Raw genomic sequence first — 26,898 nt, 5'->3', positions numbered from 1 at the left:
ACCCCTTGCATACAGTCATAAAGCAGTTCCTGCATGGGGCGCAGGGGAAGCTTCATCATGCTGCTGTGCCCAAGGACTGGAGCATTGTTCTAATGATTAAAGTTGTCCCGTGTCTATGGCCCCTTGGCTTTTTGCTGGGATTGCCAGCAAGGAAGCCAACTATGATGGTGTTTTTTGTTGATGGACAGGAAACCACCAACCTTTTTCCTGAGCAGAGATAAAGAAAGCCTCCCACATCCTGCTCTGACAATAGTCTTCAACCCTGTTCCGGGGAGATTGTCTCTTGGGGAGAGAAGACAATTCTGTTCCTTTGTCCCCTCTGTTAATTAAGCACAGTTGTCATTGCTGGGGAGAACTATTTTGTGATGTTAGTCTTTAAGGTGCCACCCGACTCCTTGTTATTTTGTGATGTAGTTATCTGTGTTGTATGGAGGGAGACAACTAACTTATTCTACATGGACTGCTTAATAGCCATCAAATAGTAATTACTTTTGGTTTTTTTATTGGGTAGTTTCCACACCCAGTCCCTAGTGCAGCTCAGAAGTAATGGTTATTGTCCCAAATCCCCCCCCCCCCCACACACACACACACACTTGATGGTATTTGCATTTATTCTTAAAACAAAGCCCAAAGACAGGATTGTAATTACAAGCCCCAATTTTAGTCACCATTGCCTCCAAGCTGCGTGGCCTGGCCTTATTTCTCCAAGAATAACCTACTATCCCTCTTCTAGCTTTCACTTGCCTCAGAGAGACCTTCAGCCTTTGATAACTCCAGACCTGGAGTTAACAAACCCAGCTGTGTTTAAATGTTGGGGTAAAACAGCAGGATAGGTTGGTACCCCTGAAGAGTGTCCTGTAGCCCAACTTTGTGTGGTTATTAATTTCTTATCTACTTTGGATAAAACATAGAAATTTTGGTACCTACGTTAGGCACCTAATCTATAAAGAATTTTGTTAGGTCAGAAGTTTAATTTTACATTTTCACACACATCTGCACTTCCTGTTTCCATCCAATACTAGAAGTGGAAATACTGAAATACCATGGGAAAAAACATGTTTCCAGGCATTTTGGCCCAGACAAAACCAGCAATACTGGACATCTCAAGTGCAAGCTGGGTAATAGATTTTCTAGTCCAATTCAGATATGATGAGGACCATATTTACCCCCAAACAGACCAAACTCAAGCTTTGATGTTTGAAAAAAATTCAGTTTACTAATTTATGTTTAAAACTTTAATGTGCCTTGACATTCCCTGATTTTGATCAGGATCTTAGATAAATACATAATATTCTGAGAAAACAAACCCTATTCTTACATTTTCAGCCTGATTTATCACAGATCTCAAAACATTCTGATAAGCAGCTAAGTTTTTGGATGTTTTAAGATTTTTAATAAAAAAAATCATAAGTCACATCTCAGAATTTTTTTTGAGGCTCGTCTATTACCTGCAATTTCTAAATGAAATAAGTCTGGGTAATCTTATGCAATCTGTAGGATGCTTATCCAAATGGCCATACTTAAGTTTTGTCATTCACTAATTACATACTTTCCCTTTGTCAAAGATCCTTCAATATTGCTGGTGCCCTACACTTTTTTCTAATCTCTGTCCCTTAAACCCACTGGGTACTGAGCCTATTAATTTGTACTCACTTTTTCTGGCTCTCAGACACCATAAGAGACAAATTACTGTGGTGGGTCTGTCCACCAGCTTGGAAACACAACAGTCAGCCACACCCAACTCTGTTTCATCTTTCTTTGCAGGCACTTTTCTTTCCTCCTGCCACATAAATGCAAAACATATAGAACAAAAGTGAGAGTTCTGACCTGGACTGATACTGCAGGGTCCTCTATCTTTGAGAAGCTCAAAGTTCACAGCCCTCAGGAGGACCACAGACCCAGCTGACATGTTCTGTTACGCTTCCCTGAGAGAGAGGAGTATATTTTTCGTCTCTCTTAGACCTCACTCTCTTACAGAGGTGGGTCCTCAATTACAGCTTCCAGCAGGGAATCAGAGCCAATCATTAGCTGCTGCTTATCTGGATCCATTGATTCCCAACACCTGCCTGCTAGGCTTCCCGGCAGGGCTTTCTGCTCCCTGGCTCGACCACCCGGCTACAGGCAAGAATCCCTTTTTGGTTTGATATAGAAAAACACATCAAAGTATAGCACTGGACTAATGAGGCTGGGGTAGCCATTTCTAATGGTGGCCTAAATGTCTCTCCACTATTACTAAAGCCTTAAGAGTTTTGGTATTTGCACTATCTGCAGGCACAGTTCCTTAGTGTTCAAGGCTTTTTAATGCCATTCCACTGCACCGCGTAACTAAACAATGTGTGGACCCTACACAGGGTTGTGTGATGTCTCTCTGCTCAGTGGAGAGTAGCAGCTTTGGGGGAATGACTCAGTATCCGTTCCTCCTTCCCTGCAGAGCAGGAGGGGAGAGGTACAAGTCACAGGGAACTGTTGCCATTCTGGGCCCCCCACACCTCAGATCCCATAGGCTTTCCCAACAGGCTGTTTACTTGTGCTGCATGCTGGAGATAGGATTAAAGCCTTTAGTTTAACCCTGAGTTTCTTTCAGCCAAATTCTGTCCCAGGATATATGTAGGTGGGTGCCTCTCATTGATTTTAGTGGGAACTGCAGCATACATCCAAAATGCAGAATTTAGACCTAACTTAGTACACTGAGAGGACCTACCTATGAAATTGGGAGTTGTTTGGATAGGTTTGATTTTCTGTGGTGATAATTATTACTAAAAGACTAAATAATTCCCAGGTTTAAAAGTTACTCTTTACAAAGTTAATTACTGCACATTGATTTCCCATTACTGTTGTCATTGATGTTGAAACTAGTTGCTATATTTTGTCTTGCCTTAAGTGCTACTGTACAAGAATAGAAAATTCTGGTTTGTACCCTTTTGTAAGTCACTGAACTTGGCTAGGTTGGTGCCACTTATCTTATGTCACCTTTGATCTGCCTGCCTATCTGAATCACCACCTAATTTCCACTAAAACAACTTCCTAAAGCAAACCCATTATTGGCAAGATGGGGAGTTGGACTGACCCACCTGATGAATGGCTCAGCATTCAAGTAATTTTATTTTTATACAATTCTAATACAACAATAACCTCAATGAGTTCTAATTAAAATGTTACTGTGGTCTGATGGAATACTATTTACCCAAATGAAATCCAGACCCTAATGCTGACTGATTTATAATCATTCGCACTACAATAATAATAAAATACTGTTCACAATCTCTCTACTGGCTAATGAGAAGGATGTTATTATGCAGTCTCTACTGTCTGCATCCAGAAATAATCAGTGTAAAAATTACTGGAAACTTAACTGAAAATGGTTATCCAATGAAGAGTTCCAATCTGCTACTCTACATTTAATTAAGTGCATATTAAGTGGTTTTCTTCCCTACCGAATACATTCTTATTGCAAGTTGGGAACAGTTTAAATACATTTCACTATAAAATTAAATAATTTAGCTTAGCATACATTTTTGGGTGTGTATGTGGGTGGGAGTTGGAGATAGAAGGGAGGGAATAATTCATTTCCCCTACAGGTAAGTGAGAATAATCAGCCAAAACACCAAATACTGGAAGAGTTAGTACCACCATACTGAATATTAAGATGGATGAAATGAGAAAGCTGATTACAAAGCATCTAAAAACAATATTAAAGAAATTGAAATCCTTAGAATCAGCATGGAAGCTGCTTACATAAACAATATCAGGGTCACTGAAAATATGCATAGCTCACTGTGCAGCCAGGAGAGGTTTCTAATAAGAGATTACAAGAGGGTAAGGATAGTCTCCAATTTTGAAGATCCCATCTGCATGATGCAGCATGAAAGCATAGTTTTCCCCCCTCAGTCAGTAGTGGCACAAGCATCACCTCCTATTGATGAGAGATAGGCAGATCCTCTTGTGAAGGACAGACTTAGCCCAACATGGAACTGTCAAACTAGAGAATAGCATTAACAGCCCCGCTGATAACAGGGAGGAGTTTGGAGCAGAACTTACGAGCAACTTAACACTCATGGTCTCTTAGGGCAGGTCTTCACTACGGGGGGGGGGGCTCGATTTAAGATACGCAAATTCAGCTACGTGAATAGCGTAGCTGAATTCGACATATCGCAGCCGACTTACCCCGCTGTAGGGACGGCGGCAAAATCGACCTCTGCGGCTTCCCGTCGATGGCGCTTACTCCCACCTCCGCTGGTGGAGTAAGAGCATCGATTCGGGGATAGATTGTCGCGTCCCGACGAGACGCGATAAATCAATCCCCGAGAGGTCAATTTCTACCCTTAGATTGGATGACTTTTGCCAGCAAAGTTGTAGCCTGGAAACTATGAGAGTGACTGCTATCATAAGGGGTAAGCACTTAGGGTTGTAACAATACATGGGATTTCTGAGTTTTGAGGTGTTGGTCAACAGTGTGCTGTGTGCACTTTTCTTCATCCTAGATATGGAGCTAATTAGCAGGAGAAACAACCCTGTGGGGAGACAGAGAACTATGTGCTGAAGATATGGTCCTTTAGTCTGACCACAAATAAGGAAACAGAATGTGAATCTGTGTTTGAAGATCGTGGTTTGAAGGCAAACACAAAGAAAACTGAAATATGCACGTAGGGAAGACAGAAGAAGAGCTGCTGATAGAAGTTCCAGGAAAGAAGCTGACTCAGAAGAAAGAATTCATGTACTTGGGAAGAGATAACCGAAGACTGAAAAAGTACCACTCATTGTGCCTAGGTGGCAGTGAAAAAGGTGGCAGGAGTTCTGTGGGACTGGCAGTTAAGTAACAAACAGAAGAACAGTGTCTTACAGAGATGGAAAAAAATATACATGTAGTAGAAAATAATATATGGAGGAGAATGGCAGGCAAGTGGAGGGCAAACAATCAGGTTAGATTGTTATGATCTGCTTCAACTGCCTTCACAAAATTCTTTTTTACTGCTGTTTTGGATCAGAAGGGTTAAAAGCAAAATTGGAAGCAGACTTAGGTTAATGCAAAAGTTTCAGAAGAATGAGGCAAACTAGGTAGCACAAAGTTTGTTTCCAATTACTGCATTTCCTCAATGAAATCAGATGGCTTTATTGTATGTATTAAGATACATGGAGGAAACTGTCTCCAATTAACGTTCTTTCACTATTAGTAAGGTTTGATTGTTAGCTCCTCTGGGCAGGGACTTTGTCTTCATATGTACAGTGCCTATTACAATGGGGCCCCAATACTAGTTGGTGACTTTTTGAACCATGGCTTTATAAATATCAAATAATACTAATTAGACTGTTTACAATAATGTGTTATTTGCTGAGATTCTCATTAGCAGAGTAATTTGCCAATGGAGATTTACTTAGGAAAGAACATCATAGTGAAATACAATACATTATGCGTTACTTTTCTGCAAAATTGCTATCAGAACGTAGAGCCAGGTCTCCAACTGGTATAAATTTGTGTGGCGACACTGAATGGACAGATGCTGATTTTCACCTACTGTGAATTTGACCCCACCGTATTTTCTTCCACTAGTAGTAAGCTATTGCGAAAGGGAGTTTTGTTGTGGTGGTGGTCTCCCAACCACCGCTATTTTGCCCCTAAGTAATATAAATCCTCTAAGAAAAACCAAGGGTCAGGATTCCAAATTAGAAACTCAAAACATAAAAGAATGCAAACATCATTAGCTCAATGCACTTCTGTATTATTTAAACAATAAGGACTCTCTTTTGCAAGAGGAGCTTGATCCCACAAGATACTCTATCTCTGACTCAGCAAAGCACTTAAGCATGTGTTTAACTTTAAGTATCTGAATATTCTTATTTAGATACATAGATATAGATAAAGGAATAAATATTCCTGTAGAAAAATGTACACAATTTATAGGAGTCTATTTTGTATTGCACTTTTAAAAATCAAGGTAATATGACATTTCTGATTAAAGGATTTGTATATAGTACAGATCCCATGACTATTATGGAAGAGGCTGTACTCACAACCCTAAACTTTCTACAAGTGAAAAATGCTTCTAAAGTTAAAAATTAGTACAATTTAAATGCATGCTGAGGATTATAACCTTTAGACGATGCTATTTATACAAATATCAGCTCTTTCCAGAGAACAAATGACATGATACTGATAACCATAATTGCCATTAACACTAATCAGCAATGGCAACCTTAGAGCTACTGCAAGCAGATCACTGATTAGCTTCATGCAGCAATTTTGGCCTCTTAATGTTTCCTTTCTCATTTCTTTAGCACATTTGTGTAACTCCAGCTAGTATACATTAAGACTACTGAGAAAGAAATGGCTTTTTTATGAATGGACTGGCTATAGCTTTCATCATTAAACTAATCTGGCACACTGATCAGGTGGCTATCAAGCTATCTTGTAGGATTCCTTTTTCTTCTTTCCCCTCAAAAAAGATGTATTTGTTCAGCATACTGTAAAGCACTCAACCTTGCATGCATATTCCCCCTCCCACAATTAAAATAAACGGCCTCACATATTATAGTTTACAGATCAATAACCCTGGTTCTTTCAATATCTCACCCTGGATTATGTGGCTGGTATTTTATATATAACCTCCTCCCCTTGAAAACCTATATGAATAATGCATTTGTCCTCAGGCTTAAAAGGTAATCAAGAAATAATGTCTTAAGATTTCTGTTTTATTGTTCTCTTTAAGAATAGTGATGGTATGTGTTAGCAGAGAATATAAAGACAGTTATGAGTCAACCCAGAGGAGAGCAGAGGATGATTCAGCCCAGAGGTACTTGATGTGTGTAAGTGTCACAGCACCTGATCCAGTTGCCATTGTCTTCAACAGGAGTTGGATCAGGCCAATATGCAGCAAAAAGGAATCAGGTCCACTATCGCAGGTGTTATCTAGAATGTGTTCACAAGTATTCAGTAATCGGAAGTTATCAATTAGTCACAACTTACTGCCTTTTGTCAAACGAATTGGTTGTCTCAGAACAGTTCCTATTAAATAGATGACATACCCACAAATGCACTCTCACAATGGGCACTAATTGACATTCTTGTTGGGAATCTTAGCTGAGAGGCAAAGGACTGTCTGGGCTAACTCTCTCACCAATAAAAGTGGTCCTAGCACTAGTGGGACTGAGGCACATTGGCCCATGGTATAGCTTCCCTGTGTCAAAGAAGAACATTTCATTTTCCAGGTATTGTCAATGTGGCCATTTTCATGACTACTGAAAAAAATGCACGGACACATGTAATGTTCTCTCAAATCCTGTTTTAAATGAATAATTGAAAACACTGATATTTGCAGACCATTTAAGCAAAAAAATGAAAGTTTATCTCGATCAGTCATCTCTTACCACAACCCACGTCAATTCAGGTGTCTGAAACATCTATAAAGATCAGTGACATAAGCCATAGGGCCTGAAGTCATTCACAAAATGTCAATGCCTTTTCTGAGGAAAAAGCAAAATAAAGTTTTAATTAAAAAAAAAACAACCAAAGAACAGGGCTTGATTTCTGACCTCTACTTGCGCACCTGCAGTCCACATCATTAACCCCTGCACAATGCAGTTGTTCAGTTTTGGACCCATTTAGACTGTACCTTAGACTTTAGTTCCTTCGGTACTGCAGACCTATCAGGCAGTCAAGTTCCTCCATTATCACTTACTAGTTGTGGTAATTCTTCCCAGGTGATGCCAGTTCATTCAGTATCCTCTGTCACTCTATCAGCTCTTCGTTGCCCTTCCTCACTTTCTCTTTCCTCCCCCAGCAATGCAGTTCAATGCTTGCTTAGCATGTCACCCATCTTCCATATGGTGTACATGTGCCAATCACCTGTGCCTTCTTTGATATTTTCGAACATGTTCCACTGTATCAGTTCCCTTATTCCTGCATTTATTTTGTCTTTTCATGAAATGTGCAGTGTCTTCCTCAGCCATCTGTGCTGGGCAGTTTCCAATTACTTTTTGTTAGCCACCATCATTGGCCAAGTCTATGCTCTATTCCGTAGCATTTTCAGTACAACCACACGGTGTGAAGACCTGTTTGACCAGATGATGTTCATACTTCCAAAAGTGGCATTTGCTTTTCCTAATCTCATATGAATCTCTTTATCACTGCCACCTTCAAACTTCACCTCCCCCCACAAGATAGCACAACTTTTACCTGTTCAATTTATTTTCCATCTTTGTATTCTTGTCCAATTCCCTACCTACTTTCCATCCAATTCTTGCTGCTTCCTGTTTGTCTGATGTAAAGACAAGCATTCATTGCATGTCAGTTAGTAAAGCAATGTTATCAGAAAAGTCAAGATCATGCAACTTGTCTCCTCTAACCGATTTTAGACCATCCACCATGCCTTTTGTTGCCCACTTCATCACCCACTCTATTGCTAGTGCAAAGAGAATTGGCGATAGTTAGCAATATTCCACAGGGTCTCTCTATGGACACTACTGAATGCTTTCTTAAAGTTAACAGAGTTGATTAAGATAGGATTTTGCCAAGCAGTAGCTTTTTTCAATGCTCTGTTGAAGAGTGAACATCTACCTGGACGGAACCCAGCCTGTTCTTCTTGCACTATTCCATATGCTGCCTTCTTAATTCTATTCAACATAATGGTAGCCAATATCTGCCCAGGACTGATAGTAGTACAATACCTCTCCAGTTTGTGCACTGATACCATCTTTGTGGCACTTGTTCCTTCACCCATATTTCATTAGAATTTTGCTAGCTGCTCAATCAGATTTTCCCCTCCTGACTTTAGTACTTCTGCTTGAACTCCTTCAACCCCAGGAGCCTTCCCCTGTTTGAGGCCTTTGACATCTGCATTAGTTTCATCAGGTGTTATTGGTTCCTCTTCTATTTCAACTTAGCATTGGCATTTCTCTTGAACCTGGGCATGATAGTCAGCTCTGGACAGTTTAATATGGAATGGAAATATTCTTTCCATCATCTGGCTTGTTCTTCATGCACTTTCAACAACTGTCCATGAGAATCTCTGAGACCCAATGGTCTGGTTCTTCCTGAAAAGTCTCTCTAAATTCTTTTGAATTGCCTGAAATCTTCCAAACATTCTGCTGTTTCTGCCTCTACAGCCTTTTCCTGAACCCAGGCATCTCTATCTTGCTTACTGTCCACCTTCATTTCTTTGTCCTTTTCTCTGCATCTTGTATCCATGTTGAAGCGTTCTGCCTATGTCTTGTACAGTTTCTTTTCTGCCTTCAGAGCTGACAATCACTGCCTGACAATCACTGCCCACATTCCATATGTAATCTATGCCTCTTTTCTTCCACCTTCTTTGGTGGCCCACTACTTCCTCTGCTGTCTTGACTACCGTCCTCTTCCAGTTTGATTATGTGTCTTCCAGACTTTCATCAGCCTGATCCTGTGAAATACTGGAATGGTTGCAAAGTGATCTGCATTTCTTTGTCCTTGAACTTCTCTATTGCTATTATACTTTTTGTCCATCTTTGTGATTTTTTTGAGTTTAAATCTTCATGTGGCCTCTAAAAGATAATGCTCTGAGCCAACATTTGGTCTTCTGCTGACTCTGATATCCTTCAAAGAAGATGCCCATCTTTTAGACATACACACAATCTAGTTAACAGTCATCTTATCAGGTGATCTCCATGTGAACTTGTGAATCCTCTTGTGCTAGATGAGACTATCTCCTAAAGAAGTTTGAGACAGACATTCAAGACCTGTTTGCCATTGTCACTTTGAATGCCTTCTGCTGCGCCCATGATTTCTTCCCAGCCAGTAGACTTCTCACTGAGTTATGCACTGATATCACTTATCAACTTGATGTCATGTTTTGGCACATCAGCCAGTACTTGCAGCATTAGTTTGTAGAATGTATCCTTTACACTGTTGACTGCTGAGTTTGTTGGTGCATGAATTTGGATTATTGTATGCTTGATGGGTGTTGTTTACAGCCTGGCTGCTGTTCTTTGGTCAATTATCCCAAGCCTTCAGAGTCTTCTCTATGATGTTATCCAACATAAACCTCTTTCATCTGTTTTTCCTCCTCAGTACAAGACTGTAGCACCATCAGACACCATCGTGCCACTCTCTTCCCATCTCATCTCACTGACACCAAGTATGTTCAGATAGTAATTTTTCATTTCTCATGTATCTGTGCCAGCTTTCCTGTAATATACAAAGTATGCTACTCTTACTACAGATTTGGTCATCAGGCTTTGATGTCTTGAGATCTCAGCTTCCTTTCAGCTTTCACTGAGATGTTAGAGTTGCGTTTTGAACTCCATCTGCACTTACCATCCCCAATGTTTGGTTTAACTGTTGCTGTAGCAGTAAGGTTTTACCTGAATGGATTGTAAACCCAACTGCAGAACCCTTCTTTTATCCAGCTTAAGACTGGCACCATTGCAAAACCCATTTGGCTAAATCTAAATTCTCATTTGACCAAATGGATGTTTTGAGCTTGCAATATTCCATTACCTGTGCATGCAAGTGGTAGAATCTAGGAGCAGCATATACAGTGAGTGATGGGAAACAGTACATGGAGATGTGTATTTGCAAACTTGTGTATGCATAAATAGAGGTCAGGTTCAGGTCTCATTGAAAAATAAGCCCTAGCATTAGAATTTTCAATGAGGTTTAAGGAATTGGGGCCACATTTTCAGTGAGAGATTAGTACCTAACTCCCTCTAAATTAATAAGGAAGTGTTTAGGGACTAATCTTCTAAAGAATGTGTCTTCTTTCTGTACATTTTGTTTTGGTATGTTTTCCCCACAGAATGCCACTGCCATGGCCTCAATTCATATTATTAGTGTCAATGTCTCCGGCAATGGAATCCATTTATTTTAGTCCTGGGTACTGAATCCCTTGTTTTGGAGACATGAGAGAGTCATCAGAACTTCCACAAAAAATTTAGTCACCTCAAAGACTGCCTGATACATGAACTAATGAAAATATTAAGATCTATATTTATAGCAATAATATGTATTAGCCTAATAAGCATGCAATCAAAATTTTGATTGAGTGAAATGCTACAAAAGTGCTTTTAACTACTTTATTTTCAGACTCTAGGATTCTCTGTTACAGCACCAGCCTACACACTGTCTCATCGTTGCAAAATAATTATCTTGGATTTAACTTGCTGATTAAATGAGCTACTAAAAAGTCTTGACACCAGATATACCTGCAGTCTGTTTCTTTATAATCACTTTGTTCTGCAGCACACTCCATTGGCTGATGCAAATAATAAAATGTGCACTAGGTCTGATGGATGTGTTCTAAGATGAGTTAATTCAATATCCAAAGGCAAATGCAGATGAGAGATTCTGGAAGAGATTAGGAAAGGGGAGGGGATCATAACAATCCAAATGTTACAATATATATATATATATATTAACAAAATGCTATAAAATACTTCACAGTGAGAACCAGAATAGGAAGTGAATGCTGTAGGGAGCTCCATATAAGCAGAAAGGGAATTAGATGTTTGAAGAAAGAATAAGAACAAGAAGCTGACATTTAAATGCCATAAAAACAAAGTAAGTATTCTTGTTGACTACAATAGTTAGGTTGAAGGGAAGGTGAAAGGAATGGGTAGGTTCTATAACCAGTCATAAGTTAAAAGCAAACAGGAAGGTTTCAAAATGAGGTCTGAAGAGAGGAATGATCCAGTGCCTTAAAGGGAAGGAGAGAGTTTCAGATAGGTGCACAACTGGAAGAACACCACCAAAGAGGTGGAGAGTTCCAGGGGGCTGAGCATATTGGAGAAATGGAATGACTAGATGTATCATTGATTTGAAATTTAAAATCTAATGTCTCTGAAAGTGTGGTTCTACTCTGAAAAATGACTATGTAAATGACTTTCTGCCTCAACAGATCTACTCCCTGGTGTGCATTCTGTGTCAGATCTGCTGACTTTAATGGGGGAGAGGGAGGAAAAGGTTTTACTACTTTTTTAGACAAGCAGCAGTGTTTGCTGGTTCCCTTTAATAAGACGGGTGATACATGAATCAAAAAAACATCCGATTCCCTCTATCTTAGTTGTATTGGTTCTAAATTGATGCTAGCATGAGTAAAAATGTATTTTTGTCCTGAAGGCTCAATTGTACCACTTTAACAGGCTAGAAAGGAGACATGTAGAGCTGTTCTTTAGGGATTTTGGTCTGGAATTCTGACTCAGGAATTCTGCTAACACACAGAAGCGGCACATACTCCCCGTTTGTGGACCAATGAAGAGAGTGCAACAGCTATCCCTCCTCCCCACCCGAATCTCCCCTTTATGCTGCACATTGCTGTGCTGTTAAATAAAGCCACATAAAGTGAATTCTTGCACCTTTTTTCTGTGCAGGTCAGGCAGAATCTGGCTCTAGTTAAGTATCTGTGACTTAGAATACATATAAGGAGCAAGTCTACTGATTAAGAGGTTGCTATTTTTATACATTCATTCTTCAGAATAAACCTGCAATTTAACTAGTTCTGTTTTGGTTTCTGATTTCTCTTAGCGAAACCACCTGTTGAACTCCCCTCAAATGCTGTAGTGCCCTAAGAGTGCAGAACCTTGGATACTGGATCCCGTTCGGATAACTCTTTCAAGGCAAGAGGTCATCTCTAAAATATGCTCTATTCTGTTCACGTTTCAACCCACCTTCTTGGTGCTTACGGAAGCATGTGTCTTTAACGTAAGGCCCAATAGAAATTGGAAAATCAATTTCCACTCAAAATAATAAAAAAAAAAGAGGCCTGTTGTACATGGTTCATCTCACAAGGGACTACAGTTCCTCCCTTCTATTGACACTAAAAATATTAGAGTTGGAAATATGGAAAACCCATAGGTGGGCACACATGGAGCTAATTTAACAGCAACCCTTTTTAATGTTTTCATCAATGCTATTGAGGCTGCTTTTCTCACTGCAGGAAATAGGTACTTCCAGCCTGACAAGGAGCAGTGCTTTGATATAATGTATGCCAAAGCAGTCTGACTGTCAACAGGAGGCCTAGCAATGGTAGGCCCTCGTCAAGCTGAAACCTGCTGCAACGACTGCCAATTTAAGCACACTCCGGGCACAAATACATACAACAATATTTTAAAACAACTGAAATAGCTGGGATGACCTAATTCCTTAGAGATTTCTTTACCAATCAGACAAGTTAATCAAGTTATAGCACTGTGTTCACTGGCTCAGTAAAGCTCTTACTGAGTTTAACACCTTTTTAAATGTAATCTAGGTGTTATATGACCACCCTGCCCTTCCTGTATTGCTACGTTTGGAGGGGTGGGGGAGGATTCTTGCTTGATTATGGAGAGATGGAAGGAGAAGTTCTGGTGGGTACAGGTGTCCTGGTATGTCTGAGAACCACTGAGATTACTTATTATGCCCAGTTCAAAATAAAACAAAACCACTAACCAAAACCAAAAAATACCCCTGGATTTTTGCATTGTATTATAAATAATTTCTAACCATTACAATCTTCTGGTCTGACATCCTGTATAACACAGATCATAGAATTTCACCAAGTATTTCCTGCATCAAACCCTAACTTCTGTTTGGGCTACAGAATATATCATATAGAAAGACAAACATCCACTCTTGACTTAAAGACTTCAAGTAATGGAGAATCCACCCACACCCCTCGGTAAATTATTACAATGGTTAATTTCCTCTGATATAAATATGAACAAGATCCATTGATTAGATTAGGGATGAGATTTTCAGAGCAATCTAAGGGGATATCAACACAAACTCCATTCCAGCTAATGGAAGATGTATATCTAATTCCCTACACAGCCTTGAAAATATCAATCTATGTCTCTGAAAACATATTGCACAAGGGTTTAGAATGGCCATTAATCAACTCTCTCTTATTTCTTCTAACAGGTGTGTATCCTGCATTAGCACTAAGGCTTTATATGAAGCTGATTTTCTTATCTGCATAAAACTATTATTTATACATTTTAATAATTGAAAAAAATGTTCAAGGGTTTTGGTTCCATAGCAGGAGACCATTCTCTGATCATGTAATAAATGGAAGCCATATTTTTAAGTGTCTATTTGTCTTGTGTTGTCTGTATTGTGCCTTTTGTTGGTGACACATTATTTCCATTTCCCAAACTTTATTATTAAAATTAGCATAGCATTTTTCTAATAGCAAGTCAACAAAATGCAAGCCTCCACTTGAAGGTAATTTATTGGAATTCTATTATTCTGATCAATGTTATCTAATAGTAGTCCAGGCAAGGGATCATTTGGAAATGTACAGAGCACTATTAGTAGGGTTTGGTATTTATGGCCTTCCAGAGTCCTCTGCTTTTGGGCATTCCCACAGAGATAATAGATGGGCCTTCTGTCTTCACAGTCACTCTAAGGCATCTCATTAAGAATTTTACATTTTAAAAAGTAATATTTACTTCAGTCAATATCATTGATAAAGGAGTTTAGAATAATTTTCTCTAATGGTCTGCAAACAGAGGTATTTGGACCTTGCATCCATATATTCCAATTCCTCCTGGCTGATTCTCTTAATTATGTTGCTGGGCCAGGTCCTCGTTTTCTTTTCAGTCACCTCTGTTGCTTTTTACATTCTATTTTCCCTTACATACTCTCTTGCTTTGAACATCTATCTTTGTAGAGCTGATACATGTTTGCCGATGTTTTGGACAATAATTTCTCAGTCTGAGGCATTGTACGGGGAGATTTTGGCAAACCAGTAAAGTGCATGAAACCACTATTGCTTATTGCTAAAAACAGCCAAATCAGCAGGCCGTAAAGTGGCCATGCAGCAGCCTCAGCTTGACCAAGGCAGGAGGGGAGGGGGTTTGGGGTGCCACAGAAAGGGCAACTTGACCCCGCATCCTTCCTGGTAAGAACTGTGTTGAAGTTGCTGATACATGCATTTTAGAAGAGCAGGATGTGCCCTCAGGAATGTGTCTAACAGGGTCTCAAGGCTGCAAACTCTGGGGGAAAAAACATTCCCAGTTAATCAATAATTAGAAGAAAACCTCTTGCTTGACCATTGGAACTGCTTGCTTAACAAGTTTTCTTTGAGGGACATGTCATTGTGTTACTAATGCATAAAATAAAGGGGAAAAGTTTGAGGTAGTAGGACTCTTCAGGACTGGTCTCTCCCTCTGGATGCATCTTGTGTTCCCCACCGGCATACGGGCTGCCGCTGTGCCACTCGAGAGCCACACTCAGCTTTGGTAATTATCGAGGGTTGGGATGTTTTACTAACCTGTTGCGATGTCTGTAAGTGTTTGAGACTAAGTAAAGTTTAGCTCTCTCTTCTGTTGTCCTGTTTGTGCCAGCCATCTATCGGTCAGACGGCCGTGTCTCCCCTGATTTATTTCCTGACACCACCTCACGCAGAGTAAGTTACCAAGAGCTTTGGGTTGAAAGAACCCCGGGTAACAGCATCAGAGTTCTCATCATCATAGCCATGACTTTAGCCTACAAAGGCCAATTTTATTTTTTCATCTTTCCTAGGTCTCTTTTTTGAAGTTTGGCCAACTGCTATGCTTCTACATTAGGAGCAATGTCTGTTTCTTCTTCCTCTATTCCTGAAGTCTTTTATCTGCCATAACCCAGACATTCACTTTTTTCTGCCTACTTTTAAATCTGTTTTAATGCATGTTTATTTTGCTAAGAGAATATGCGCTGGAAAAGAGGTCACTAGTGATATCTGATTTCAGGTTCCCTCAGCTTTCTAATTCTCTGTTTTCTCAGCATTATACCCAAAAGCTGCTGAAGGTTTGTATTTTGTGACCTGTAGCCCAACATATATATTCATTCTCTCTCATATTATGTACATAAAATGAGATTCTTCCAATTAATTCTTACTTTGTTCCCTGCTTGGCATGGGAGCAGGTTCTGTGTTCTGCCTTAATGGTTCTTTCGGTGAATTCAATTTCAACATATCTGTAACTAAGATTTTTTTTTTTAAAAACCAACCAAACAAAATGGTACCGCAAGATTTCCTCTTCATCTAATTGTAGACTTTCCAGAGGAGTTCTACTGATGAAGGATGAATCAGTGGTCTCCTAGTCACCTTGACCATGTTCTGTTTCCAGCCAGTGCAACCCTTTTTTATAGTGTTGACAATTCCTTCTTGGTGGAAGGTTTGGGCCACTTTCTACTGCTACAATATCTTCTCAGTGGGCTTTCCACCCCAGGAACCCATATCAGCATTTGCATTAGGGGCAACCTAGTCCTGAGAGTTTAAGTCATGGTAAATTAAATACAGAGTATTAATTGGCGGCAAAGTACAGAAAATCCCAATGTTAGAATGCAGAATCCAGAACATCTCAATCAGTATTTTAATTATTGTAAAGAATAGTTTTTAAAAATAATGTTGTCATTCAGTAAAATGTGTTAGGTAAGTGAAACAGAAACGTGCTTTTCATCTTTCCTAAGCTCTCATGCCACCCTATCTCACATTTCACCCCCAGGATCTTGTTTGCTCTCTAATAAAGATTAATGGGCTTTTTTAGTAAACAAAGATGAAAAATAAGGCACAGAGCCATACGTTGTGTTGAGTCACACTCTGTGGATTGCAAAACCTTTCAAGGACACAGAGGTTTCCATATCTTTCCTTGTAATGCACTACATTTATCCTGGATGTATAAGCAAAATGTGTTATCCTCTAAGGTGACCCTACCAAATCCAAATTACAGCCTATGCCTAAACTTTATAGCTTTAAGAGAGTTTTATCATATACAATATTGGTAGTTACAATTTCCCTTGTTAAATCACCTGAAACATCACAATTGATAATAAATATGAATGATACCTTCTTATTACGTAATGTGAGAAAAGGAAAAATGTAATTCCAAATGATCGAAGATAGTTAATATTCCCAATATTACTATAGCATGTAAAACAAAACTACCGGGTATATATATATTTCAACCAGCACAAGACTTATATGCCCCAGACCCTCAATATAAGGCTTGTGTGAGACTTTGTGGTTTATATGGCTTGTTCTGGGCTTCTGTACACGGATGGATTTTGCCCTATGAACCTGAATTCCTGTCTCAACCAAACTCCTATTGACTTCCAATGGAGTTTTCCATGAGTAAGGAGTTCTATACTGAGCTGCATAAGAATAAAGTTTCACTATAACTGTACAATTTAAATTGCTTTAAAACATAGCCTAGAAATGGCAGAGTTGTCCTAAAACCATTCCAGAAGTAAACAATATATGCCATTTGGAACAGAACACTAGCTTAATAACTGAGTGGTTTAAATTATACTCTGCCGAGCTGGGTGGAAAAGTTTATCCAGCTAACATCCCTTTTTTTCCTAGGAATTTCCCACAACGTTTTTGGGGTTTTTTTATTACAGATTCCTTTGTTATTCAGAACAAATACTCTGCAGCCATATTTTAGCCAATGGATTGTTTGCAAACTAGAAACTTCCATTATGCCTTCAGCTATTTATGATGCACTTTTCATAATTGTCATCTAAGCCACATGGTACTGTTTCTGCTTTCTGAGTGGAGGGTTGCAGCTTTGTAACCAGGGGCCAAGCACCCCTGAAGTGAACAATGGATACCCCTACGTTCACAGATATGCCCCTATTCACAAATGGCCCAAAGAATGGCCATTTCCCCCCCCCCCCCAATATACATACGAAAAAAATAAACTATGTGACTGATCATGGGAAAGCAAAGAAAAAGGAGCATGAATATGGACAGAAAAGCAATCAAGAATTTGTGAAAAAATGAGAGTATTTTTTCCTCCCACTGTTAATCCAGCTGTAGAATTCTGTGACCACCTTAGAAAAAAAAAGAGCAAAGGATGCTATTAGGATCATGCATTCCATAAGGTGACTAGGCCTGTTAAGAACTTGGGAATCTTTAAGAGCTGGCCAGCACCTTACAGTCTGGAGTACAAACAGCGTATACCAGTGTAAAAGGAGTAGGGTACAGTCTGCTTGAGTCAGACAGCCCTATGAGGGATGTCTTGAATCATCACCAAGTGATGTGGCTTCAGTGTAACAACACACCTTGGATGCAAAAAGCTGATCAAAGGACTCTAAAGGGACCTGTTGTGTGATGAAGGAGTGGAGCTAAGAGCTGTCAAAAGGACATTTCATTGGCAGTACACAGCTCATTTCAAGTGAGTAATATATTTGGATCAAGAGTCAGTGGCCCTCTGGTATGTACTTGGGGTCTCATTTACACCTATAGAACCTCATTTACTCAGGGAGAGGGAATGTCTTATTCCAAGGTAAGCATTTGGCCTCTGGTACATAGCTTTAGTAAACTCTTAAGAGTATTAGTCAGACTCAGGGTAATGCAGTTAGATGTACAAGGATATTTATGATCGACCAGTGTATTCTACTTTTGTATAATGCATACATAAGCAGGAATTTGGTACAAAAAAAGCATCTTGGATTACAGTAACAAACTCTATATGTTGTGGGCTCCAGTAGTGCCTGTGCTGAACTGTAGTGTTAAATAATTTATGTGAGAAAAGCTGAGTGTCACTGAACCCCTTGAGATCGGCAAACAATGAATAAAGCATTTTATTTGTTAGCAGCCTCATCTCAAGCATCTGAGGTGAGAGTGTCAGGAACACTGTTTAGGGTTTAACATATAATTTAGGATTACCAATCAGGGAGGGAGGCACCCACAGGTATTATTCAGTCACTGGATATGATTGCAAAGTTTTCAATGTTTTATGAGATATTCAATTGTTAAAACATTTTTTCAGAATTGTTTTGTCTTTTCTTCTTAGGATCTGCAACTATATTCACACAAACACACAGTCCCATAACTCCAGACAAAGATATCCCTCTGCTTTCTCTCCCATCAACCTCTTAATGGCACATAAGCAACAGCAAAAATTCAAGCATCCATGAAGCACTTAAAGACTGGATCGTGGATTTTTCTCTCTTCCCTATTAAAAACCCTACCTTTTTGTACCATTTTCCCTCCTTTATATAGGATGCAGGCATCGCTACATTTTGCAAAGATTTAATTAAAGTAACAGCGAGGAATTGCTCAATTTTAAATAACAGTCAACGTTGGTTAATTTCTTCCAGTAATTTTCCTTGTGTAAATGTTTATTCCTTTTTCTTCAATGCAAAAGAAAAAACAGTTGATGTGTTCTCTCTAAACAACCCTTATTGTTGTTTTGCCATGGTTAGCTCTCTTCTTGTTATTAATGGTACCCATGTGAAAATATGGTGGTTCTGTGGCTTGCCTTCTTAATAATGAATAAAGGTGATGCATTGTATGAAACTGCCTCAATAATTTACAAGGTAATATCAAGCAAAGACTAACTGTAGTGGTCTGCAGAAAATATATTGCACTAAAAATGATTTATAAGCTGCATAGATGTTATAATGCTAAATTTAAGCACAGGGACTTCCAGACTATTAGAAATGTAAAAGTTTAACACTAAGCATGGCTGTTTATTCCCTACATGTTTAAAGTTGTAAATTATTTTCTATTTCCTTTGTTCTTCTAATTATAAACAGTACACACTTCCCTTTGAGGAGGTTCTGTTTTGCCTTCCATTCTACTTGAAAAGAGAGAGGAAAGGGGATAGAAGAGTTTGTTATTCAGTAAATTCCATTCTTGCCTTTGATTATAAAGGTCAAAGATACATGTGCCGAATTGAAACCTACATGGCGCCATCTATGCCTAAGAATATAACTGGAAAGGGCTGCTACACTGCTGAAAATAAGACTGCCTAGATGGAATCTTAAATGATATTCTCTTTGTTTCTTAGTCATCAAAGAAAGGTACTGGTGCTTTCTAAACTAGAACACTGCTAATTTCAATGTGAAAGTAGAATAAAGGATTGACTGGTCTTCACGATGATCCTAAATGTTCCTGGACAAGTTAAAATGAGTTGATTAATGGGAGTTGCACAAGGCAAATAAGAGCAGTTCAGAAAGTCCTTTGACATTCTTGGAGGAAAGACCTTATATTGTACAAATACATATTACTGTATGTATTTCATGGACATCCTAACAGCAGAGTGTATAATAGATACAGAGTGAAAACATGCTGTGTTGCAAAGGTACAAATAATGGTCTCATTTAAACATTCCATTCAGTAAATGGGGTTGCCACCATTCTGAGTCACCCTTATCTGTCAGACAGGTCCAGATGCAGGATTCTCTTACCCAAGCTCTCTGGAGCTCAGATTTAACAGGTTGGCTCACACGTCCTTGGAGATCTATCTCAGTACCTACAATGTTTAACATACAAGGTTTCTTAGTTGGTTTTGAAACTAATTAGATGTTTTTTGAACTCCATAGCCAGTGCTAGACCTGCAGGGTTCTTTCTTTTGGCCTATGTCTTTAAACTCCTTAGTAATAACTAGGGATATTAAACATTTCAGGTGCAATTCTCTATTGCTTTGTATCCCGTGTTATCCTTTACACCTGTGTAAACTCAGTGCAAATTGGGTGTGAAATGCTACCAGAACATTTATCATCTGATCTGTACTGGTGTAAATGGCTGCACAAGGTGCAGGAAAATAAAGAATCAGGTCCATATTCTTTCAGTGTAGAGGGGAAATTTGCAGGCAACAAAGTCAACTTGTTCGACTAGCCCTTAGTAGTCCACAGAGCCCATTGCATAGATGATGGAAATATTAAGAGGATTATAATAAAAACATTTTCTGTTAGCTTTGTCAAACCAGCTTCCCCAACTGTGCAGGGACAACCATAGACAAACAGAGAAAAAGAAAAGAATGGTAAAAAGAATGGCTGCTCTTTTATGGCAGAGGTGGTCAAACTATGGCCTGCGGGCCACATCCGGCCTGTGGGACCCTCCTGCCCAGTCCCTGAGCTCCTGGCCTGGGAGGCTAGTCCCTGGCCCCTCCCCTGCTGTTCCCTCTCCCCCACAGCCTCAGCTCACTGCGCCACCAGCGCAGCGCTCTGGGCGGCGGGGCTGCAAGCTCCTGGGGCAGTGCAGCTGCAGAGCCAAGGCCTGACCCAGTGCTCTGTGCTGCGTGGTGGCGTGGCTGGCTCCAGCCAGGTGGCACGGCTGCCTGTCCTGGCCCTCTGGGTGGTGCAGCTGTAGCGCTGCCAGCCACCGGTGCTCTAGGCAGGGGAGCAGGTAAGGGGGCAGGGAGCAGGAGAGGTTGGATAGAGGGCAGGGGAGTTTAGGGTTGTGGTCAGGGGGCAGGGGTGTGGATAGGGGTCGGGGCGGTCAGAGAGCGGGAAACAGGGAGGTTGAATGGGGACAGGCATCCTGGGGGCAGTCAGGAAGGAGGGGGGGGTTGGATGGGGTGATGGGGGGCAGTCAGGGGCAGCGGTTCTGGGGCCAGTCAGGGGACAGGGAGAAGGGGTGATTGGATGGGGCAAGGGTCCTGGGGGGCAGTCAGGAATGAGAGGAGAGGTTGGATGGGGTGGTGGGGGGCAGTCTGTGGGGGGGGGGCGGTGGCGCTCAGGGGACAGGGAGGGGTGGATGGGACAGGAGTCCAGAGGGGCCATCAGGGGGCGAGAAGCAGGGGGAGTCAGATAGGGGGTGGGGGCCGGGCCATGCCTAGCTGCTTGGGGAGGTACAGCCTCCCCTAACAACCCCTCCATACAATTTCGGAAACCCGATGTGGCCTCAGGCCAAAAATTTTGCCCATCCCTTTTTTATGGTCTTTTTATGCTCTTTCAGGTGGGTGATTATCTTCAGGATAGAGTTTTTGTTCCTTTCAGCCTATCTGCATACTGAAAGAAGAACAACCTGTGCATGAAAATTCTCCTTCTGGACTGGTTACTACTTTCCTGACTGACAGATGAGAGGGACTCACTCATTTGCCTACATGGCTGATGGAGAACAATTACCAAAGTACAATACATTTGATTTTGTCTTCACTGACCCCAGGATTTAGCCCTTAATGTTTGACACTAGTTGCAGGAATGTTAGAGACCTTCTTGTCCCTACAGTTACCCACAACAGTTATACATTACTTGTGGTCTCCAGCACCTATCCTGCACATTCAAGTTTTCCGCTTTGTATGGAGGGATTCATGCTGCTCTGTCAACCTGTCTGGTATGTAAAAGTTAAAGCACCACTGAGCAAGTGACTCCCATTTTAATTTCGTTCATAGGCATCTTCCTGAGTGCACTGTTTGCTAAAAGGTTCATTTGCAATGAAGGAAGCTTTCTGCACTCTAAATATTGTATACTGGGTTAGAGGAGGTAGCCATCCTTGAACAATTTCCTTTCAAAGTGTGAAAGTCCTAATTATTTCCAACTCATTTAGTCAAGCTTTGCAGCAGATATGACCAAGATTTTCAAAAGGGACCAGTGATTTTGAGTGCTTCCATTTTGGGGTGTCCATCTTCAAATAGGACCTCGTTTTCAGAGGATGCATGATCAATGTTTCCTGAAAATGGTGTTCCTTTAAGGTGCCTCAAGTTATGTATACAAAATTTGAAACAGCTAAAATCACTGCTCAGTTTTGAAAATCTTTGCTACTGTATATGTAGGGTAAATAGTATAAGCTATGTGGCATTCATAACATTTGTATCATACCTCCTTTTTCTCATTTATGCCTGTATGAATAGGTATAATAGATCATTCATTGGAATTATATGAGTCCTGATCTAGGAGCCACTGCATTCCTTCCCATAAAATGTGAAATCAAGCCAAGATTTGTTTAATTACAAAAAAATATTCACCACATTAGGAAACTAAGATTGTTTCAGGCAGCAGTAATTTATAAACGCTGGGTCATCAATAAGAAAAGAGAAACTGTGCCATATGATGACCATTGCACAGCTCAAATACCAACTATATGAAGTAATAGGCCTAGTAAGTAGTTTGCAAGCTATTCACTCACTGAAATGTGTTCATACAAAACCCTTGTTGCACAATGTTGGAGAGTGAACAAATACATTAGAACTGCAGTCTGTTCACAAACAAGCAAAGAGGTATGTTTTGCCGAATACATTTGTTGTTGCAAATTGTTTGCCCATTTTGACTGAGAATGTTTTCATATGCGATTTTGCAAGCGTTTTATGGGACTTTAACAAATGATGAAATAGGATGTACATATGTGAGCGTATGACAGAAGATTTGAAATATTATCAGTCTTTCGGAAGTCCATGCATCAGTCTTTTAGGACTAGACTGTGGCCCTTGCTGTACCCCACGGTGGGGAGTGGAGGATCAGGCACCTCCTTACTGCAGGTGCACAGTAGCTTTATGAGGGAGAGCAGTCTCCATAGGGCCGTCTGCACCTTCTATGCACTCGTGCAGGGATTGGCAATGGGCATACTCTTGGCTCCACCCCCTCAGTTTGATGGCCAGTATGGCAGGAGAAGGAATCTACTTTGGGTGTAGGGAGAGGAGAGAGTGCTTTCCCATCCTGGAATCAGGATGGGGACCAGATTGTGCCTCTCTAGTCTCCTCCTAGCGCAGTAAAGCTACATGCTGTACCTTGCCCAGAACTTGCAGAAAATCCGCAATTTAGCCCTAACGAGTAAACATTGACACAAACATTTCCTAATTCGGAGGTAATCAAACTATATGAAAGGCCTCAGTGGTAACCAACATATTCATTGGACCATCAGTAGTTATATAATATCTCTAGGGCCATTGTAAAGTTCAGAGGTACTAAGTATGACCTGCTTTCAAAAGTCACCATCACTGGCTTTCTGGAGTATCAGACCTGAAGAAGAGTTCTGGGAAGCTTATAAGCTTCTACCTTCTACCAACAGAAGTTGGTCCAATCGAAGATATTACCTCACCTATCTTGTCTCCGCCAAATGAGATGTGACATTCATGTAATCAAGTTTTTGTTTACCTGCCTATATACTAATTAGAATATGAATATCTTCACTCTCACTGAGTCTCCGAAGCTTTTTTGTTACTGCCAAAAAAATGAAATTGCAATAATGGCATTGGTACCAGCTACTTTATACCAATAATACACAAATATTTTTATTTTCTAATTTTTGGCACTAAGACTATCACATTGTTATACCATTAGAGTAAGATCAAACCTGCTTAACCCCTCCTCCCACCCCCCCACCCCCACAAAAAATAGGTTAGGTTATAGTTAGGTTAATTTTCACCCACATTTGAACAGTATTTATAGAGCCTTGAATATAAAATTCTGTATAAGTTCAGGGTAGTTACATTATCACTACAGTAGTCATTTAAAAAAGTCACCATTTACAGACAGAGCAATAGCAACAACTTTCTAACTGGGTAATTTTCTGATTTACCAACAACTATAAAATCAATGAAAAATATTACAGAAATCAAGTAATATTGGGTTTAGAATCTTTAACTGGGGATGAATTTATCTGATAAAATTTCTTTTTTGAGCTTTAATACTGAATTTAATACTCCACTTAATATTCTGAAAGTTTGTTGTATACCCATTAAAACATCTTTAAATTTTAAATCCTCTTTACTTTCCTCTTCTTTCACCAGAGCAAAAATCACCACCTTTGATGCTAAACTTTTTTAGTAACTCAGGTAAGAAGGAGCTTCAAGTCAGTGACTATGAAAGAGGTAATGCTGCTATTTAGATAGTTATCTCAAAGTTTGTGCACATGCATATAAATAGAATATTTACATATATGCATAGGGCTACGTCCTGCAGTCCTACCTTTGGGCACCTAGTGCAAGTCAACTCAAGTAAGGGAAGAGGGAAGTGCTAAGGTTATTTTAAATCACCTTTGCTCTATCCCCAAACCTGGACATTAAGTCTGCCTGTCTGCTCTATATCATGTTAGCTGTATGTGATCCCAAGGGGCCATTCTGAGAGTAATGGATTGCTAGGATAGTCCCCACACACCACTTCCCCAAACAATGCTATGTCACGGGCCAGGGAGCAGCACAGGAGCCACTATGGTGGCACTGGTCAACCAGAGGATTTGCCTATGCAGGAATAATCATCAGGGTGCCATTTAAACCTGATTGAAAGCTTCTTTGTAAAACCAGAGAAATGTAGAGCACCTATAGAGCGACTGAAGGCCTGACCCATAGTAGCTACTGACTGGTTTTATACATTCACACACACACACACCCCATGTCATAAATATAGTTACTCAGTATTTCAGTTCTTCCATACCAAAATGCTAAATGTTGCAGTTTGGGTTTGCATGTCACTGTTAAGACATTTCCCACTTTCCCCCCTGCCTCTATTATATTGGTGACTAGGTCTAACATAGCTCCAACTTGCTCACTTTGTTTAAAGTGCTCAGTTTCATGTTCATAAATAGGATTTTTTAGGGGAAGTGGGGGGAAAGAGTGTAAAAGTTTTCACAAAAATAAAGTTTGATTTCAAAGTTGCATAGGAATAAAAGCAAAAACTAGCCAACTGACAACTCTCCCTGCCCAAAACCATTGTGAAGTCACAGACAAGAACACCACAACTAGCTCAACCATTTTATATTGTTTGTATATATAAAAATACAGGGCCAAATCCTCAGCTGGTATCAATTGTCTCAGATCCCTCTAAGTCAGTGGAATTACACCAAATTACACCAACCCATGAACTGAACCATTATTGAAAAGGAAGCTAACACTATTATCTAGTGGTATATTGTATGCCACATACTTCCTATAGGAAAATATATGCAACCCCAGTTACCACTGTTAGTAAGCATTGGACTACTTGATAGTAATTGCTGTAGAAACACTCTAAAGCAAATCCATTGTGACACAACCATTATAACTACCTGCCCCTTTCCCCCGCTAACTGGAGCTGTGTACAAGATTTTGTTCTAGCAGTAAAATAAATATATATTTTCAGTTCTACATAGAAATGGAACCTTTCAATCTCAACTTAACATGCTGTTACATAAACTAAAGTCAGGATTTGCACGTAGAGATGTCATTTTGCTACAGAAAGCTGTTCTACAGAAAAAAGTGGAAGTGAAATAAAATCAGGCTAATAAATAATATTTTAAAGCTGTTTGGACCATCTCTAATATTTCACACAGAGTGCTGGGCACTTCCCAGATGGCGTTTTTTTCTCCCCAATACTAGTGCTGAGTTTATATGCATTTCTTCAGGAATTAGACTCTTATTTCCATTGCTCATTCACATTATTTCACTTGTGAAGCAAAAGGTGAAAATATCCAAACCGATAGCTCTTCGCTCTAGGATATTCCTAGCAAAGAACAAGTGAGATGGCAGTGAATGACAGAGCATTCAGCTACTGAATGTGAAATGAGTTTCATGGCAGAGAGGCACCCTTTAGGCTATAATTGTCACAATATACATAGGGCTTCTCTAACATCATTCCATTAGATATTTTTGCAGGTATGTTATACAGGGAAGCTCAGATTTACACAGTTCTTATACCATCATGCCATGATGTGGTAATAGAGACAGATCAGAATAATTCCACTGGTTCATTACTCTGACAGTCCTCCTCTAAACACTGAAGTTAGGAAAATTCTAAGCAGCACCATAATAAAATATTTATATAAAAGCAACTGACTTTGAAAAAATAAAGTTTCATCCTAAGCAATTATAAAATCCCATATCTTTTTAGGCAGCAACATAGTGTGACCATTTTTTTAATGTTGTTCATTTTAACTTTTACTAATGGAAATCTTCAATTGATATACAAGCAACAGCTCATAGTAATAATGGTTTAGCTGATACAGCTGTTAATTGAACTCTCATTTGAAATTGCACTAAGCTATTGCCCTTGTGCCTGAAAAATACCCAGCAGAAGTATGTAGCAATATCATAATTGATCAGTCTTTTTGAAAATAGGATTGCATTTTAAAGAAAAGTATATAAAGAAATATAGTGCCAGAAAATTAAATGAAATCTTTGTGCATGTATCTAATTAGTACAGCTTTGAAAATAATTAAATGTTTGATTTCTCCCACTGGTGTGTTTGAAAATATTCTGCCAGCTTCTTTATGCTTTTCTTTGCTCTGGATATTAGGTGAAATAATATAGGGAAACTGATATTCAAAGAAGATCT

Source organism: Chrysemys picta, chromosome 7 (genome assembly GCF_011386835.1).
Source record: "Chrysemys picta bellii isolate R12L10 chromosome 7, ASM1138683v2, whole genome shotgun sequence".
Taxonomy (NCBI): Eukaryota; Metazoa; Chordata; order Testudines; family Emydidae; genus Chrysemys; species Chrysemys picta.
The sequence above is the reverse complement of the archived record's forward strand: the minus strand, read 5'-3'. Positions refer to the sequence as shown.